This window comes from Haliotis rubra, unplaced genomic scaffold (assembly GCF_003918875.1).
Source record: "Haliotis rubra isolate DU_JTF1 unplaced genomic scaffold, ASM391887v1 Scf506, whole genome shotgun sequence".
In the NCBI taxonomy this organism is placed as follows: Eukaryota; Metazoa; Mollusca; class Gastropoda; order Lepetellida; family Haliotidae; genus Haliotis; species Haliotis rubra.
Genome location: NW_025767198.1, coordinates 489,016 through 510,009, shown reverse-complemented (window position 1 = coordinate 510,009; position 20,994 = coordinate 489,016).

Here is a 20,994-nt window from a genome sequence, read left to right as displayed (position 1 = left end):
GTTCTCACCGGTCAAGGTCGGGGGTCAACATGGATTACAGCGCCATCTGGAGAATAACGTTCAATTACGTCTTTGAAAGTTTTGTATGTACCGTTAACTGTCAGTTCTCTCAGTGTTGTTGATATCCCACGCAACCCATAAAGGGCATACCCACATTCTCTAATGTTCTAAAAGGATACTGGTTGTTCTCAAATAACTTCGTACAGACAAGCAGGTAGAACTGCACAACGTGAGGGACCTTTACCAACATGGACATGGGTAGGCATGCCCTGTGTACGTCTGTATGTCTGTCCTTCCTTGATTCAAGTCACATTATCTCCACACTTCTTTTAAGTTCTGCAACCTGCCATATATACTTCGCGCTGGCTCAGTGTAAAACGACCCCAGTACGGCTTAAAGTCTTACGCTCACGCAGGGAGTCCTTTCATATAACCTACAAACTGATTCCAGCCATATAGTAAACACACTGAATCTAGCCAAATAACCCACAAACTAATTGTCGTCATAGAATCCACATTCTGATTCCAGTCACACATACTGTACACTGCTTCCAGTCATATAACCACCAACCTGATTCCCACCATATAGCCAAAACTGATACCCATCATACCACCTACACTGATTCTCACTATACAGTCTACACTGATTCTCACTATACAGCCTATACTGATTCCCGTCATATCACCTACACTGATTCTCACTATACAGTCTACACTGATTCTCACTATACAGTCTACACTGATTCTCACTATACAGCCTACCCCGATTCTCACAATACAGTCTACACTGATTCTCAATACAGCCTACACTGATTCTCACTATACAGCCTACACTGATTCTCACTATACAGTCTACACTGATTCTCACCATACAGCCTATACTGATTCTCACTATACAGCCTACACTGATTCTCACTATACAGTCTACACTGATTCTCACTATACAGTCTACACTGATTCTCACAATACAGCCTACCCCGATTCTCACAATACAGTGAACACTGATTCTCAATACAGCCTACACTGATTATTACTATACAGCCTATAATGATTCTCACTATACAGTCTACACTGATTCTCACTATACAGTCTACACTGATTCTCACTATACAGCTACACTGATTCTCACTATACAGTCTACACTGATTCTCACTATACAGCCTATACTGATTCTCACTATACAGCCTACACTGATTCCCATCATACCACCTACACTGATTGTCACTATACAGTCTACACTGATTCTCACTATACAGCCTACACTGATTCTCACTATACAGTCTACACTGATTCTCACTATACAGCCTATACTGATTTCCATCATACCACCTACACTGATTCTCACTATACAGCCTACACTCATTCTCACTATACAGCCAACACTCATTCTTACTATACAGCCTATACTGATTCTCACCATCACCATCACCTACACTGATTCTACACTGATTCTCTATACTACACTGATTACCATCACCAGATTTACTGTACACCTACACTCATTCCACTATACAGCCTATACTGATTATCACCTATACAGACTACACTGATTCACATCATTCTTCACCATCATACCACCTACACTGATTCTCACCATATACAGCCTACACTGATTCTCACTCATACAGCCTACACTCATTCTCACTATACAGCTAGTCTACACTGAATCTCACCATACAGTCTACAGCCTACACTGATTCTCACCATACAGTCTACACTGACTTCTCAATACAGCCTACACTCGACTCAACATATCACCTACACATACATTCTCACTATACAGCCCACACTGATTCTCACACCATACAGCCTTACACTGATTCTCACACTATACAGTCTTACACTGATTCTCACTATACAGTCTACACTGATTCTCACTCATACAGCTCTACACCTTGATTCTCACCATACAGCCTATACTGATTCCTCACTATACAGCCTATACTGATCTCCCATCATACCACCTACACTGATTCTCACTCATACAGTCTACACTGATTCTCACTCATACAGCCTCACTACAGTCTACACTGATTCTCACTATACAGCCTATACTGATTTCCACTCATTGATTCTCACCATACAGCCTACACTCATTCTCACAATTATACAGCCAACAACCATTCTACTTACATACAGCCTATACTGATTCCCATCATATCACCTACACTGATTCTCACTCATACAGCCTACACTCCATCATTCACTGATTCTCACTATACAGCCTACACTCACTACAGCCAACACTCATTCTCACTATACAGCCCATACTGATTCCCTCACCATATCACCTACACTGATTCTCACTATACAGTCTACACTCACCACTCACCATACACTGATTCTCACTTATACTCACTGATTCTCACTATACAGCCTATACCTGATTCCAATCATACCACCCACACTGATTCTTTTCACTGTACAGCCTTCACACTGATTCTCACTATACAGCCTACACTCATTTTCACTATACAGCCTATACTGATTCTCATCATACACCTACACTGATTCTCACTATACAGCCTACACTGATTCTCACTATACAGACTACACTGATTCTCACTATACAGTCTACATTGATTCTCACTATACAGCCTACACTCATTCTCACTATACAGCCTATACTGTTCCCATCATACCACCTACACTGATTCTCACTATACAGTCTACACTCATTCTTACTATACAGTCTACACTGATTCTCAATACAGCCTACACTGACTCATCACTATACAGCCCTACACTGATTCTCACTATACAGTCTACACTGATTCTCACTATACACTGTCATACAGCCTACACTGATTCTCACTATACAGCCTCCACTGATTCTCATACAGTCTACACTGATTCTCACTCATACAGCCTACACTGATTCTCACATATATTCTACACTGATTCTCACTATACAGTCTACACTGATTCACCACTATACAGCCTACACTGATTCTCACCATACAGTCTACACTGATTCTCACTCATACAGTTCACACTGATTCTCACTATACAGCTTACACTGATTCTCACTATACAGCCTACACATTCTCACCTACAGTCTACACTGATTCTCACTCATACAGTCTACACTCATTCTCACCTACACTGATTCTCACTATACAGCCTTCTACACTGATTCTCACTATACAGTCTACACTGATTCTCACTATACAGTCTACACTGATTCTCACTATACAGCCTATACTGATTCTCGTCATACACTCCACACTGATTCCTCACTATACAGTCTACACTGATTCTCACTATACAGTTCACACTCGATTCTCACTATACAGCCTACACCTGATTCTCACAATACAGCTCTACACTGATTCTCATATACAGCCTACACTGATTCTCACTCATACAGCCTACACTGATTCTCACTATACAGTCTACACTGATTCTCACTATACAGCCTATACTGATTCTCCGTCATATCACCTTACACTGATTCTCACTCATACAGTCTACACTGATTCTCATTACAGTCTACACTGATTCTCACTATACAGATTCTCACTACACACTGATTCTTACAGCCTCTGATTCTCACTATACAGTCTACAGATTCTCACTATACAGCCTATACTGATTCCCCTGTCCTATACCTACACTGATTCTCACTATACAGTCTACACTGATTCTCACTATACAGTCTACACTGATTCTCACAATACACTGATTACACTGATTCTCACTACAGCCTACACTGATTCTCACTATACAGCCTACACTGATTTCTCACTCATACAGTCTACACTGATTCTCACTCATACAGTCTACACTGATTCTCACCATACAGCCTATACTGATTCTCACTCATATACAGTCTACACTGATTCTCACTATACAGCCTATACTGATTTCTCACAATACAGTCTACACTGATTCCTCACTAATACAGCCTACACTGATTCTCATTATCACAATACAGCTCTCATACAGCCTGATTATTACTATACAGCCTATAATGATTCCCACTCATACAGTCTACACTGACTCTCACTCTATACAGCCTACACTGATTCTCACTATACAGCTACACTGATTCTCACTATACAGTCTACACTGATTCTCACTATACAGCCTATACTGATTCTCACTATACAGCCTACACTGATTCCCATCATACCACCTACACTGATTGTCACTATACAGTCTACACTGATTCTCACTATACAGCCTACACTGATTCTCACTATACAGTCTACACTGATTCTCACTATACAGCCTATACTGATTTCCATCATACCACCTACACTGATTCTCACTATACAGCCTACACTCATTCTCACTATACAGCCAACACTCATTCTTACTATACAGCCTATACTGATTCTCACCATATCACCTACACTGATTCTCACTATACAGCCTATACTGATTTCCATCATACCACCTACACTGATTCTCACTATACAGCCTACACTCATTCTCACTATACAGCCAACACTCATTCTTACTATACAGCCTATACTGATTCTCACCATATCACCTACACTGATTCTCACTACACAGCCTACACTCATTCTCACTATACAGCCTACACTCATTCTCACTATACAGTCTACACTAATTCTCACCATATCACCTACACTGATTCTCACTATACAGTCTACACTGATTCTCACTATACAGCCTATACTGATTCCAATCATACCACCTACACTGATTTTCACTGTACAGCCTACATTGATTCTCACTATACAGCCTACACTCATTTTCACTATACAGCCTATACTGATTCCCATCATATCACCTACACTGATTCTCACTATACAGCCTACACTGATTATCACTATACAGCCTACACTGATTCTCACTATACAGTCTACATTGATTCTCACTATACAGCCTACACTCATTCTCACTATACAGCCTATACTGTTCCCATCATACCACCTACACTGATTCTCACTATACAGTCTACACTCATTCTTACTATACAGTCTACACTGATTCTCAATACAGCCTACACTGACTATCACTATACAGCCTACACTGATTCTCACTATACAGTCTACACTGATTCTCACTATACAGTCTACACTGAATCTCACTATACAGCCTACACTCATTCTTACTATACAGCCTACACTGATTCTCACTATACAGTCTACACTGATTCTCAATACAGCCTACACTGACTAACACTATACAGCCTACACTGATTCTCACTATACAGTCTACACTGATTCTCACTATACAGTCTACACTGATTCTCACTATACAGCCTACACTGATTCTCACTATACAGTCTACACTGATTCTCAATACAGCCTACACTGACTATCATTATACAGCCTACGCTGATTCTCACTATACAGTCTACACTGATTCTCAATACAGCCTACACTGACTATCACTATACAGCCTACACTGATTCTCACTATACAGTCTACACTCATTCTTACTATACAGTCTACACTCATTCTTACTATACAGCCTACACTGATTCTCACTATACAGTCTACACTGATTCTCAATACAGCCTACACTGACTATCACTATACAGCCTACGCTGATTCTCACTATACAGTCTACACTGATTGTCACTATACAGTCTACACTGATTCTCACCATACAGCCTATACATCATACCACCTACACTGATTCTCACTATACAGCCTACACTGATTCTCACCATACAGCCTATACTGATTCCCATCATACCATACCACCTACACTGATTCTCACTATACAGCCTACACTGATTCTCACTATACAGTCTACACTGATTCTCACTACAGCCTATATACAGCCTACACTGATTCTCACTATACAGCCTACACTGATTCTCACTATACAGATTCTCACTACACTGATTTCATACCACCTACACTATACTCACCTACACTGATTCTCACTATACAGCCTACACTGATTCCCATCATACACCTACACTGATTCTCACTATACAGCCTATACTGATTCCCACTATACAGCCTACACTGATTCTCACTATACAGTCTACACTGATTCTCACTATACAGCCCACACCTGATTCCCCATCTCACTATACATTCTCCTACACTGATTCTCACTATACAGCCTACACTGATTCTCACTATACAGCCTACACTGATTCTCACTATACAGCCTACACTGATTCTCACTATACAGCCTACACTACACTATACAGCCTACACTGATTCTCACTATACAGCCTACACTGATTCTCACTATACAGTCTACACTGATTCTCACTATACAGCCTACACTGATTCTCACTATACCACCTACACTGATTCTCACTATACAGTCTACACTGATTCTCACTATACAGTCTACACTGATTCTCACTATACAGCCTACACTGATTCTCACTATACAGTCTACACTGATTCTCACTATACAGTCTACACTGATTCTCACTATACAGCCTACACTGATTCTCACCATACACCTACACTGATTCCCTCACTCATTCTCACTATCTACACTGATTCTCACTATACAGTCTATACTGATTCTCACTATACAGCCTACACTGATTCTCACTATACAGTTCCTACTACACTGATTCTCACTCATACAGTCTACACTGATTCTCACTATACTCCTCATTCCTTCTGATTCTCATACAGTCTACACTGATTCTCACCATATACCTCCTACACTGATTCTCACTCATACAGTCTACACTGATTCTCACCTTACTATACAGCCTACACTGATTCTCACTATACATACAGCCTACACTGATTCTCACCATACAGCCTACACTGATTCTCCATACAGCCTACACTGATTCTCACTATACAGTCTACACTCATTCTCACTATACAGCCTACACTGATTCTCACCCATACAGCCTATACTGACTCCTCACTCATACAGCCTACACTGATTCTCACTATACAGTCTACACTGATTCTCACTATACAGCCTATACTGATTCCACATCATACCACCTACACTGATTGTCACTATACAGCTTACACTGATTCTCTCACCATACAGCCTACACCAATTGTCACCATACAGCCTACACTCATTCTCACCATACAGCCCTACACTCATTCTCACTATACAGCCTACACTCATTCCACCATACAGCCTTCACTGATTCCTCATCATTCCATCTCCTACACTGCCTTTCATTGCTCATACACTGGTCTTCTCACTATACAGCCCTATATACTGATTCCCATCATACCACCTACACTGATTCTCACTATACAGCCTACACTCATTCTCACTGTACAGCCTATACTGATCCTATCATACCACCTACACTGATTCTCACTATACAGTCTACACTGATTCTCACTATACAGCCTACACTGATTCTCACTATACAGTCTACACTGATTCTCAATACAGCCTACACTGACTATCACTATACAGCCTACACTGATTCTCACTATACAGTCTACACTGATTCTCACTATACAGTCTACACTGATTCTCACCATACAGCCTATACTGATTCCCATCATACCACCTACACTGATTGTCACTATACAGCCTACACTGATTCTCACTATACAGTCTACACTCATTCTCACTATACAGCCTACACTCATTCTCACTATACAGCCTACACTCATTCTCACTATACAGCCTACACTCATTCCCACTATACAGCCTACACTGATTCCCATCATATCACCTACACTGATTCTCACTTTACAGTCTACACTGGTTCTCACTATACAGCCTACACTGATTCCCATCATACCACCTACACTGATTCTCACTATACAGCCTACACTCATTCTCACTATACAGCCTATACTGATCCTATCATACCACCTACACTGATTCTCACTATACAGTCTACACTGATTCTCACTATACAGCCTACACTGATTCTCACTATACAGCCTACACTGATTCTCACTATACAGCCTACACTGACTCATCACTATACAGCCTACACTGATTCTCACTATACAGCCTACACTGATTCTCACTATACAGTCTACACTGATTCTCACCATACAGCCTACACTGATTCCCACCATATACAGCCTACACTGATTCCCACCATTTAGCCTATACACTGATTCTCACTCACTATACAGCCTACACTCACTATACAGATACACTGATTCTCACTATACAGCCTACACATTCTCACTATACAGCCTTTCACTCACTATACATACACTCATTCCCACTACACTGATTTCCACCATACAGCCTACTCTGATTCCCACCATATAGCCTACACTGATTAAAACATACAGCCTACACTGATTCTCACAAGCAGCCTACACTGATTCCTACCCGCCTACAATGATTCCCAACATACAGCCTACACTGATTAAAAACGCACAGCCTACACTGATTCCCCCTCATAGCCTACACTGATTCCCTCCATATAGCCCACACTGATTCCCCCCATATAGCCTACACTGATTGCCACTTTATAGCCTTCACTAATTAAAAACATACAACCTAACCTGTTTCCCACCATACAGCCTACACTGCTTAAAACCATACAGCCAACACTGATTCCTACCTTACAGCCTACACTAATTAAAACATACAACCTAAACTGTTTCCCACTCCAAACGTGGCATTTTGCCTTCAAAGATTCTAGTTATCATAGCCAACACTGCTTCTGGTCGTGAACATAACATGCTATTTATGCCGTTGTCCTTGGATAGTCTTGGATGTGAGTACTTCATTCAGAGACTATAGCTAGTTCCAGGCAACATCAGAATCCTCCACTCTACAGCACGCACTTCGTTCATATATCCAGTGATTATACATCAAGTACTATGTGCCCACATGTTGGGATACATAATTGAAGGCAGCTACCATGATATGGCAATATTAAGCCGTCACACGCATTTCAGCTCATCTGACCATTAAAGTCGAAAAAATCCTCGCCTTAATCAAGTAAATACCCCGACCAGTGTTTGCTGATGAATGGTCCGTTAATTAGTCAACATATCCATCTGGGGGTGTTTGATCATCATCATTCACAGACATTACAGGCTATCAAATCCTTGTAAACACCGCACACTGGCCATTACGAGATGAAGTGTCCATCGTGCTGCTAACACTCAAATGTCAAATCTTAGTTTTTATCTCAACTTGGTATTGTAGCAATGTGATGAAGTAGGTCCCATTCTGCCAGGTGTTTGATAGCCGCATGTCAATCGTCAGAGAATACCCTTCACAATTCTGTCTCGGGTGAGTATGTCACAGACTGAACTCACCACCCTTCTGTCTTCTCGGAACCTTTTCTAATCATGTTCCCGGCGTCAAAATTGTAACCGTACACCACTATTTATCAATATGTTGATTTGCATTGAGGCCTTTCCCCCTTTGCTTTATCGATTTCAGCATTCGTTTAACCTTGTTTCGCCCACTTTAGGTATATAACATCATAGTTCATATATGTGTACAGCCCTCCTCCACGAAAGCTTTGAACAGTGGTCGGGTCGGGTCGGGAATTACTTACACACATTCAAGTAAGAGCTACCTTAAAAGCAGGGATAAATTTCCCAAGACTTTTTCACCAAATTCGAGAGCAAATAGTCCGGGTAAACCTTTGAACTAATAGGGACAAATGACGTTTGTGTTTGAATGTTCAAGTGTCCTCGACAGCAGGTTTTTAAAACCTGCACAATGATAAAAGGCAGTCATTTGCAAAACCCACCGGCGGAAGGTAAACACTGCAGACAATAGCGGGGGATCAATTTCACCCCAATTGGCAATGGACGACGGTTTGTATTCCCATAGCATTGTGGTGTCCGTTTGTATGTCAATCTAGCTGGAAACTGACATTCTTTTCCTTTTAGCAATGAGGAGGACAAGTGAATAACAATTTGCCACAATAAGCTTGCTATCCTGGCCTTTGGGGACTGGACAAATACAAACACCTAGAAAAAGCACAGGTGAAAACGAGATAGGTAAACAACGCTGACGGGGGCTTTTCCCCAAGTTGATGGATTGTTAGAATGTATAATCGATCGTATTATAATTGGCGCTAGCTCGATTGCTGGCATTATAGACCTCGACTCTAATCGCCGGCATCTATGGCCAGGATCACACATCGCTAGCGTAACAACTTTTTGTCACGTCACAATCGGATGAAATATTGGCATTGCTACAGCTGGGATCAGGCCTAGACTCAATCTGGCCGTGCTGGACAGCGACTGTCGGGACATGTTTTACCACTGGTCAAGTCGAGTTCAATGCAATAATTAATCTCAAGTTCGTTTTACTTTGATTGATAACACGCGTGTCATCAATATCCAGCTTCCTTTGTGACCAACACTTTTACGATGTTTCCATGTCATTACATCGTGTGTAACCACGGGGCTGTTACAGGATGCCATTTGTCGAGTAACTCTCATCCTGTTCATAACAATAACGTTTTAGTGAAAAATTATCTCCATATGCTTTCTTAATGCTTTCTGTCATAAATTTGATTTTAAGTAAGTGTCAGTAACACACGGTATGTTGCTATGTTTCTATTCATTGTCCCGAAACGGTTTTGACAAGCTTAAGAAATGTTTCGCCTTTATTTGGAAAGGTAAACCTGATAGAATAAAAATGTGTCTGATAATAAAAACATACCAAGAAAGTGGTCTAAAAGTGCCAGCCATACATGAAACAATTAAGTCCAAGAAAATATCGTGGATCAGAAGATTACTCATACATGACTCAACATTAAATAATCTTTTATAGATTTCACAACCAGTGAGCAAACTAAACCCCATAGAAATGGGACCATTGTATCTGAAGACACATTATATTCCCAAACTCATCAGCCGATTCTGGAAGGACGTATTTGAAGCCTGGTCAGAATTACATGGACAAAGTAAATATGAAAATGACCATCTCAGCAGACAGTGCATATGGGCAAATGATAACATAACAATAGGGAGAAAAATAGTAGTATATGACAACTACCTACAATTAAATGTAAAATTTATGAATGACTTCCTAAAAAAATGACAATACATTTCTTTCTTATAAAGAAATTCGTAGAACTGCATGGGGTTAAACAAATTTCCTTGAATATACAGGATTACTATCTTCATTGAAAACATATTCAAAACAGGGTTCGTTCAAAATTCATATTCAGAGAGACTTACCATTTATTCCTCCTTATTTGGAAATACTATTTAAAGCTAAGAAAGGATGTAGGATATTTTACAAAGACTTCTTCACAAGGAAGTTATAAACCAAAAACTGCTTTACCAAAGTAAGTGGGGAAAAGAATTGAACATAGATATCACGCTTAATCTAAGGAAAACACATGATTTTACACCGTTTCGAGCATCTTATCCTCACAACAAATAAAGATTTATACAAATACAAACTAATAGAATCACCACTTTGTGATGTTGAAATAGGATCGATCATTCATCTACTATATGAATGCAAATATGTCAAAAAGCTGTGGAAAGATCTGCTAGAATGGGTTGAAAATGAAACAGGCGCCCATTATTCTCGGATTCAAAGAGAGAAGAGATTATGTACTGAATTTCATTTTCATATTAACTAAAAAATACATATATTCTAGAAAAGTAGCAAACATTGTACCTTCTCTCGCTGGTCTGAAACCAAACTTGAATTACAATTACCAATTACATAAACTTAATGCCTACACTCACTACAAATACGACACTTTCGTTTCATTTTGGTCGTCTTGCCAAAATCTATTTACATAGATAATAACTGTAAGTTGACTTGCTATATAATACAACAAATATGCCGATATGTTAAACGTGTATGAAATGCTGTACCAAGATCAAACAGAAAAGTGACAAAAAAAGTTTTTGGTGCCCAAATAACATCATCAAATACTTTTGACCGTTAATTCTACCTCATAATATGGGTAATGTTTGTATTCAATAAGAGGTGATTAGTTTAATTGTTTTCTGTGCCTGTGTGACAAGACATCAATACATTTCAGTCACTGGGAAACGTTTTCTCACTTGCAAGTATATTTTAAATTATAGATATCAAGCTAATTCTGTAAAATCTATATTAACTTGCCGGATTTCGATGTGTCTCGTGGAAGACAAGAGACTTTCTGCAGTACTTCTTTGCATACTGCACCCGTGAAGGTCCGGGTGAGAATATTGATCTTCAGTAACCCATGCTTGTCGTAAGGGGCGACTAACGGGATCGGGTGGTCAGGCTCGCTGGCTTGGTTGACACGTGTCATCGGTTCCCAATTGCGCAGATCGATGCTCATGCTGTTGATCACTGGATTGTCTGTACCAGACACGATTATTTACAGACCGCCGCCATATAGCTGGAATATTACTGAGTGCGGCGTAAAATTTAACTCACTCACTCACTTTGCATTTTGCACTGAGCGAAATTCTGAAAACTGGTCCTCCAAATAAGGGATTTTTATTTGACTTAAGTAACGTATGCTTAACGTTTCAGAACATACTTTGGATCTCTCCTCGTATGCACCGTTTGATCATTTTCTACAAAGCAATGATAAAGCATGAACAAAGAGAGCAATCACACTTAAAACCAGTAGAGCAGCATGGTAAATGAATAAACTAACTTAAATTGGGTTGAAAGAGAGAGAGAGAAAGAGAGAGAGAGAGAGAGAGAGAGAGAGAGTGTGTGTGTGTGTGTGTGTGTGCGTGTATCGGTACTTATGTTTCTGTGTGGGTATGTATGTTATTGAGTATATGCGTCTCTGTATGTCTTTGTGTATACGTGTGTGTCTGTATCTGTGTGTGAATGTGTCTCTGTGTGTCTTTGTGTATATGTGTGTGTCTGTATCGGTGTGTGAATGTGTCTCTGTGTGTCTTTGAGTATATGTATGTGAGTGTGTGTGTCTGTGTACGAGTGTGTCTGTGTGTGTGTGACTGCTTGTACTAGTCAGAACTAATGCTGGCTTTGTAGCACTACAACACTGAGATACTACACAGCGGGTGATTAGAAATTAAATAGGACATCCAATGCAGTTACAGTAAAACACAGTGGATTGATTGGTGACACGTGATTCATGTACTGGAAGAGAAACAACAGAAAATTGTCAAGCGACCTGGCAAGGTACCCGGACACGAGTTTGACAGTGAAGCTGCTAACTGCTGAATACTGCTAATGAACACTGGTCAGGAGTGGTCAGTGTCTTTGAAGCCGCAGGGATCGATACATGGCTGACAGCGCATCTGACAGAGTGGACAGGGGTTGATCAGACCACTGGGCATCAAAGGAGGTGTCCAGTTTCAAGCTACTTAAACATACTTTCATGTTTCATTTTTGTTCCTTTGATGCACTTTGGGAATAGCTGAAGCACTAAGTACAACAGAGTAGCGGCATGTCCTTCGCTAACTTGACTTTTTACCCGTCCTTGTGCGCATGCCCCTATTCTGTTCCTTATTAGAGTTCCCTGATTTGAAGGCGACGGAATTGGTCAAGAGCCCTACGCAGACCAGACGTCAATGTGTCTCGTTTAGTAACAGATGAAAGAATTTAATTGTAAATATTAACTTTTATGGTGCATGCCTATTAACGACAGTTGTAATGAAAGTCCATATCTTCTTCAACTCTATAAATACGCATGATCATATTTCCCTGAGTGTGTAACACAAGAATGTCAAACGAAATGTTGATTGACAAAAGTTGTGTTTGTGGTGAAGACAAAATACACCGATCTACATGCCTCCTGTGAAAATTGTACACTGGATTTACAGTTCTCATTTAGTCAGAAAAAAAATCCGTTAAATGTAGGTTTCCTCTCACCCCGTATACTATATCACCTAGACTAACATCTAGTCTCTGAAATGAACATATTTTACAGAAAAAAAGCTCATAGTGAAAAAAAATAAAATATAATGAAAAGAAGCCCTGAGACTTTCTTCATTTTCAGCTGTGGAAATCTTGAGTTGCCACATTTTCTAGACTTGCGTGGGATTTCTTGTATATATTTGCTTCAGGGTCTGTATGACAGACTATATATCATCCTTAGATTAAAATAAGCCAAAAAAAGATCACAATCAGCATGTTAATGACAAACGTAACACATGAATCGTCTGAGAAGACACATGACTGACTATATGTCACTGGCCCTGTATTTTGTACCAGTTCTACAGGTCAACACGCAGGTCAGAAATGAACAAAAAAGTTATAATTCACTCAAGTGGACATTTACAAAGGGTCTGATGAAGGAGTGATGACCTCGTCCATATGACGCGACATGGATGTGTACTGTACAGGCGGAGTAGCCCATTGTGGCCTTTGAAGACAGCAGCTCTGACCACCATATGACCAGCCCAGTGGGTCAGGCATGTCTCGGAATATCTCAGTGATACATCACAGTCACACGACATAAAGCGGCACGCCATGGCTTCAACATATAACAAGTTAGCAACATTTCTGTGTGTTGAAGAAATATAGATGCATCCTTATTATGAAACCAGCGAAGGTGACTGGAGTTACTGCACCGCCACACATCCTGCACATACCGTGTCACTGACGATGGTAGAACATAAGATGGCATTGATATGCAAGAGCGGCGGGGTATTCCGACACTGTGCTAATGGCATGCCACAGATTCTCACTCATCGTCCGGCTGGTTTTACACTTTGCTACATCCAAGATGGAACGTTGATGAGATGCTACATGGATTTTCTTATGCTGGCATAGAAACATGCAAAAACATACGAAGATAAGAACAGAAAAAAACAGTTTCTTCTGTGTTCTGGGACATGGAATATTATCTGCGCTGGTGTTTAGTCGAAACATTTCATACAATAATTACATATTACAAACCCTCTCAGTAAACCGATTCATCGTCTAAATCATCTATATCCTTATGCACAGATGTACGGAATATGAAACACTCATAGTTGGTAAACATTTCTTTGTTCTTATGCACATTATTGAAGAAGTATCGCAGTAACTAATTATTTCCTTTGTCTGCAAGTCTGCTCTGATAAAGACTAAACACACAAGTGAGAGAACCATGGGACGACAAGAGATACAACTGTCTTCACTGGGAACATACATGTGACAACAGCGGCTTATTGATGTCACGTACACCGCGTCAACACAGATAGGGGGCTGTCCTCCTTGACAGCGACATCTATCTGACAGGGATACAACGGGACTTTACGACCTTCTCTGACAAAATAGTGGGGGACCTTGCCTATTTTATGAAAGACGGCAATTTACATAATGCCTGATGGTGGAACGCCTTGTTTACCTTGAGAGGCTCCCTATATTCCTGTAATGGCTGGACCGGCTGAAATACTTACTTACCCATTGGAATGCTGTGTGTGCAGGAGGCTATTTGTTGGAGGAAGATGCTAGGGTGAAGGGAGGCGATGGGTTGAAGAAGACTCTAAGGTGAAGGGGGTGGGGTCATGGGTTGTAAGAAGACGCTAAGGTGAAGGGAAGTCATGAGTTAAAGAACACTCTAAGGTGAAGGGAGGTCATGGGTTAAAGAAGACTCTAAGGAGAAGGGAGGTCATGGGTTAAAGAAGACTCTAAGGAGAAGGGAGGTTATGGGTTGTAAGACTGACTGACTGAGTTTGGTTTTACGCCGCTTTTTGGGTTGTAAGAAGACTCTAAGGTGAAGGGAGGTCATGGGTTAAAGAAGACTCTAAGGTGAAGGGAGGTCATGGGTTAAAGAAAACTCTAAGGTGAAGGGAGGTCATGGGTTAAAGAAGACTCTAAGGTGAAGGGAGGTCATGGGTTAAAGAAAACTCTAAGGTGAAGGGAGGTCATGGGTTAAACAAGACTCTAAGGAGAAGGGAGGTCGTGGGTTAAAAAAGACTCTAAGGAGAAGGGAGGTCATAGGTTGTAAGAAGACGCTGAGGCGATGGGTAAGATGAAGGGAGGCGTAAGGTGGCATAAGGTGAAGGGAGGCGATGGGTTAAAGAAATATGCTAAGGTGAAGCGAGGCGATGGGTTGAAGAAATATGCTACGGTGAAGGGAGGCGATGGGTTGAAGAAATATGCCAAGGTGAAGGTAGGCGATGGGTTGAAGAAATATGCTAAGGTGAAGGTAGGCGATGGGTTGAGAAATATGCTAAGGTGAAGGTAGGCGATGGGTTGAGGAAATATGCTAAGGTGAAGGGAGGCGATAGGTTGAAGAAATATGCTAAGGTGAAGGGAGGCGATGGGTTGAAGAAATATGCTAAGGTGAAGGGAGGCTATGGGTTGAAGAAATATGCTAAGGTGAAGGGAGGCGATGGGTTGAAGAAATATACTAAGGTGAAGGTAGGCGATGGGTTGAGGAAATATGCTAAGGTGAAGGGAGGCGATGGGTTGAGGAAATATCCTTAGGTGAAGGGAGGTTATGGGTTGAAGAAATATGCTGAGGTGAAGTGAGGTCATCGGTTGAAAGAAGATGCTTAGGTGAAGGGAGGTCATGGTTGTAGGAAGACGCTAAGGTGAAGGGAGACCATGGGTGGCTGTTGGCAAGGGTGTGTTATGAGGGGAACAGAGGTATTGGGGTGTATGGAAGTGTTGGGGTGCAGGGTGGGCTTTGGTGAATGGCGGTGTTGTGGTGTGGGGATATAAAAAGTGTTGGATGTAAGGGGGGTTAGATTTTAGGTGTAGAGCTAGGGTAGTAGGAGGTGTTGACTGGAGGGAGATGGTGTTAGAAAGGAAGTGTTTGGCTGAAGCGAGGTTTTGGGTGAAGGAAGAGTACAGGAAGGTGTTTGGGTGAGGTGGTGTGTGGATGGATAGAAGGAGCTGTAATGACGGCAGGTATTGGGCGAAGGGAGTTATGTGGAGATGAAAAATGAAAGAAGATAGCTGGGATGAGAGGCGATCATGGAAACTTTTTGGATTAATGGATGTGCTGTTATGGAGGCAGTAGTTCTTTACATTTCGTTCATTAATATAGTACCATATATAAAAGAGTAACTAAATATTTTACTGGATGAGGTGTGTATCATATGATTCAGTCTATTTGTTGCTCTCTGCTGCTTTTGCTTGCAGAGCGCTCCGTGCTATGCATTCAATGCATTTTTCTGTACACACTATTATTATTTCCTGAACACCAAAGACAGCAGAATAAGGTAACTGCGGTTTAAGGACAGTTTTTGTCTTCGACCGATCCCACGTCATGCTGGCTACGTGAAACAAACACAGATGCTGCCCTGACACAGAATGATGTCCACCTTTTTGGGAAAGTCATGTAGCAAACTATTTACCTTACACTAACTGTTCGAATATTTGTGAAACATGTGAAAACAGTAAATGTGTGACCCACCATTACCATATCTGTCTTCCTCTCACCGACATGGTGCAACCTATGTCGTATTGCCTATAAAGTCCAGTAAAGACTTGCCTACACACAGAAATGTCCTCAACATATAATGTTACACAGCCATCCAGCATATTTTGTGAAACAACAACATGTTAGATGTTTGAATAGCTTCAAACTAATGATGTCCACATGTACTATGAAAATTGTTATTGCCTTGACATAATCGCTAGCAGTGCATCATGAGTCTATTGTTGGCCGCGACAGTTTGCCATGGTGACAGTCTGGAGGAGCATAACTGTTACCGGCGTCAGGACTGTTTGCTCCTCACGTTGGATGGTGTGAAGTAAAGACTAATAAAGTGACCTTTGCATTGTTAAAACTGAAAGAAAAATCTGTTAAATGTGTATGCAACACTCATTGCTAAAATTAATCAGATGTATCCATATATTTCACCATTTATGCAGATAGGTTGTTCCGCTTTCCATAAGCATTGGGGAGATGGGGTAGCCCAGGTGTTACAGGGTTAGATTCGTCATAGGGGTACAATGTTTGAAGCCCATCACTAGTGTCCTCCGCCGTCATATTGCTGGAAAAATGGCATTCACTCCATTGCACTACCCAGAATATCAGAGTTACTGTTTAAATGTATCGTATTGGTGCTACAAGTTTGCTAAGGAACAAGTTTAGATGATATCAAAGACTAGTTCAACAAATCAACATTACAGCCTCCCTGTTTGGGAAACTCCTACAGGACTCCATGTATGGACAGAAATATGCAGTTGTAGGCACAAGGTGAACGAAAAATTGGGTTTGTATCTTAACAGAATCATTGCACATCAATGTCAGAAAACACTACAATTGCTACTGAGCAACCCTATCGAACAGGTGGAACAACCTGAAGAAAGCCATCTCAACACACCTTGTCCGTCCGCCAACTCTACAGAAAGTAACACATGTTATATTTGGGATTACACTTTCTTTGTAAAGTACAAATTCTAGTAGTTTTGTTGGGCTGAGTCCCATCCGGGATTCGAACCCACACCCTCAGAGTCAGGCACCTAATCGCCAGCACACAAAGTCAGACGCCTAGACCGCTCATCCACCGCGGCTTCCACAAAAATGGAAGTCGGACAACTGGTAGTCTAGACTGCGGACTTTATGTACCCCTCTGGCATTGTGTATTTCATAACTCTACAGAAACTCGGCAATGCTCTACTGAAAAGTGGACACTCTTCCCTTGGCTGACACCCACCAAGGCATTGATTGGAACGGGAGACGACGGTACTGTTCGGTATGGGCTAAGGTACATGTGTGGGTACTGTTCGATATGGGCTAAGGTACATGTGTGGGTACTGTTCGGTATGGGCTAAGGTACATGTGTGGGTACTGTTCGATATGGGCTAAGGTACATGTGTGGGTACTGTTCGGTATGGGCTAAGGTACATGTGTGGGTACTGTTCGGTATGGGCTAAGGTACATGTGTGGGTACTGTTCGGTATGGGCTAAGGTACATGTGTGGGTACTGTTCGATATGGGCTTAGATACACGGCGACAAGAATTTAATAAAATATGTATTGCAAGACTCGTGGTACTAGTATTGTACGAGTAGTACATCTCGCACGGAGAGATCAATGTGAAGGTTCTGCAGCCCCGGGACACGGGGTGTATACATCTCACGCCTCTACCCACGACTACCCCAGGGTGGTCCGGCCCCACAATAGCAGTCTCCTTGTAGTCAAAGACTTAGTCAGGCGACTTAAATGATTAAAATCGAAAGATAACAGTTTTTCTGTAAACGATAGTGTAGAGAAGATGTGTCTCAAAAACCATTCGCAAAGCGTGAATTATACACGTTTAGCTAACTGTTCGTCCATGAGATTGTGAATGGTTGATTGAGGATTTCTTTGAAGACGCTAAATGATTGGTTGAGTTTCCACCAAGCCTGGAGACGAAGTGTGGGAACCGAAGCAGACCACAGTGACGCCCAGTGTGCCCGGAACAGCCTTCTGTTGTGGACAATCAACTGAAACATTACGTGCAATGACAGCATATACGCTTATTTTGAAAAAGTGTTAAGGTTGCTTTTTGTATGTATATTTATACATAACAGCCATTATAATTGTTGTAAAAAAGTGTAAATCAGTTTTCGGGATTAAGAAATGCATGGTATTCAAGGCCTCCGGTTGACATAGAGAGAGCTACACCACATCCACGTTTCACAAATTTCACATGGGGAGAGGAGGTAGGGGAAGACAGGAGAGGGGAGGGGAATGGGGATGTTGCGTGGGAGCGACTTTGTACAGTTAAGTGTACATCGTAACCGTTCATACCATCACAAAGAAAGAAAGAGATCCCATTTTGATATGTATATAATATTATAACTATGCCGTCCACGCACATAGCATACCACACAGTTTGGCGTCGGCATTCCACCACTAGGAACTAAACTCCACGACTGTGTTTGTTTATAACCCCGTCCACACTAAAGATACATCATTCACTGGTATCGACTGAAAACAAATAGCGGCCTATATAAAGTTTGTTTGAGAAGTGAAAACGCTAATTGACATCGGAATAGAAGTTTGGAATTCTTCGGAACATATAACTGAAGCAATACAAACAATTAAACTTGAATCACGAGGGAATGGAAGGGGTATTGTGTAAAATAAATCATTCGAAGAATGGATGGCCAGATTTTACGAATGCTACGAACAGTTTGTAAATGTTATGTGATTGGGTCATTTTCCACCACTCATCAACACTCCTTGTAGAGGAATTCTTAATTCATAAAGTTGAGTTGAGTTGAGTTGGGCTTTACGTCACATCGGCATTATTCCAGCCATATAGTGACGACATCAAGTTTCCATTCATTACAATTTTTTAATTCATAAAGGTGGGTGAAGCCAGTGCTTTTCAATTTTGGAAACATGTAGTCTATAGCAAGCGTATTTCTTTGGTAAACGTTTTCAGTGTAGTTCCTCTGTTTTGTGTGTGTTGAAAGCTTTGTGCTTGGAGCCAAATGCAACAGGCGGAGGTAAAAACACTGGTAGAATATGTTCCAGATCCGGTTATAGGTGCGCATGCGTAACTTCCATTTTACCATTGTAGATATATTTATATGACCAGCGAATGATATAAAGTTAGTGTTGTCCAGTCGCAGCCTACGACCAATCCGCTGCTTCCTGTCTACAAAGTTAAAGTCTAGTTTAACCATCTGACGAAACAATAACTTGATATCTTTGTGGTTACATTGAATATCAAAACAGTTTTATATCCGTAAAATGCTCCATAGTTCAAGCGTATTTTATTCTTTTCTTAAGGTTTACGGTTAATGCGCACAACTGCGTTATGGTAAACCGGGCTCACGGCAAAGTGTTTAAACGGGGTTAACTTAAGGCGCGTTCGATTAATAAAATTAGTGTGACCTCGGTCAACCAAGTTTTCCATATTTCTAGCAGCCAGGATTGACTCAGCCAGTTTACCAGTGTTTCAATTTTTATTGACCTCAACATATTTTTTATCATGTCAAAAACTGTTTCATGATTGTTGTAACTATGCCTTGGTATCTATATTCTAATTTTGGCTGTCGATGATTAATTCGTTCATCATGAATAAATTCTGAATGTAATGAAATAGCAAAGGAGAAGTAAAGCTGGTGAAGCAACATTATGTATCCGAGCAAATAGAAATTATTTTCTGCTCTGAACAAGACACATATAACATAAATAAACCACTTTAGATGCTATTGCCTCTCGTTGAGGTGATTTTTGTAAAACTCATCCGAAGTAGAAATTCGTTTACTGGATTTTCTGGCTGTGTGAAGAAAGA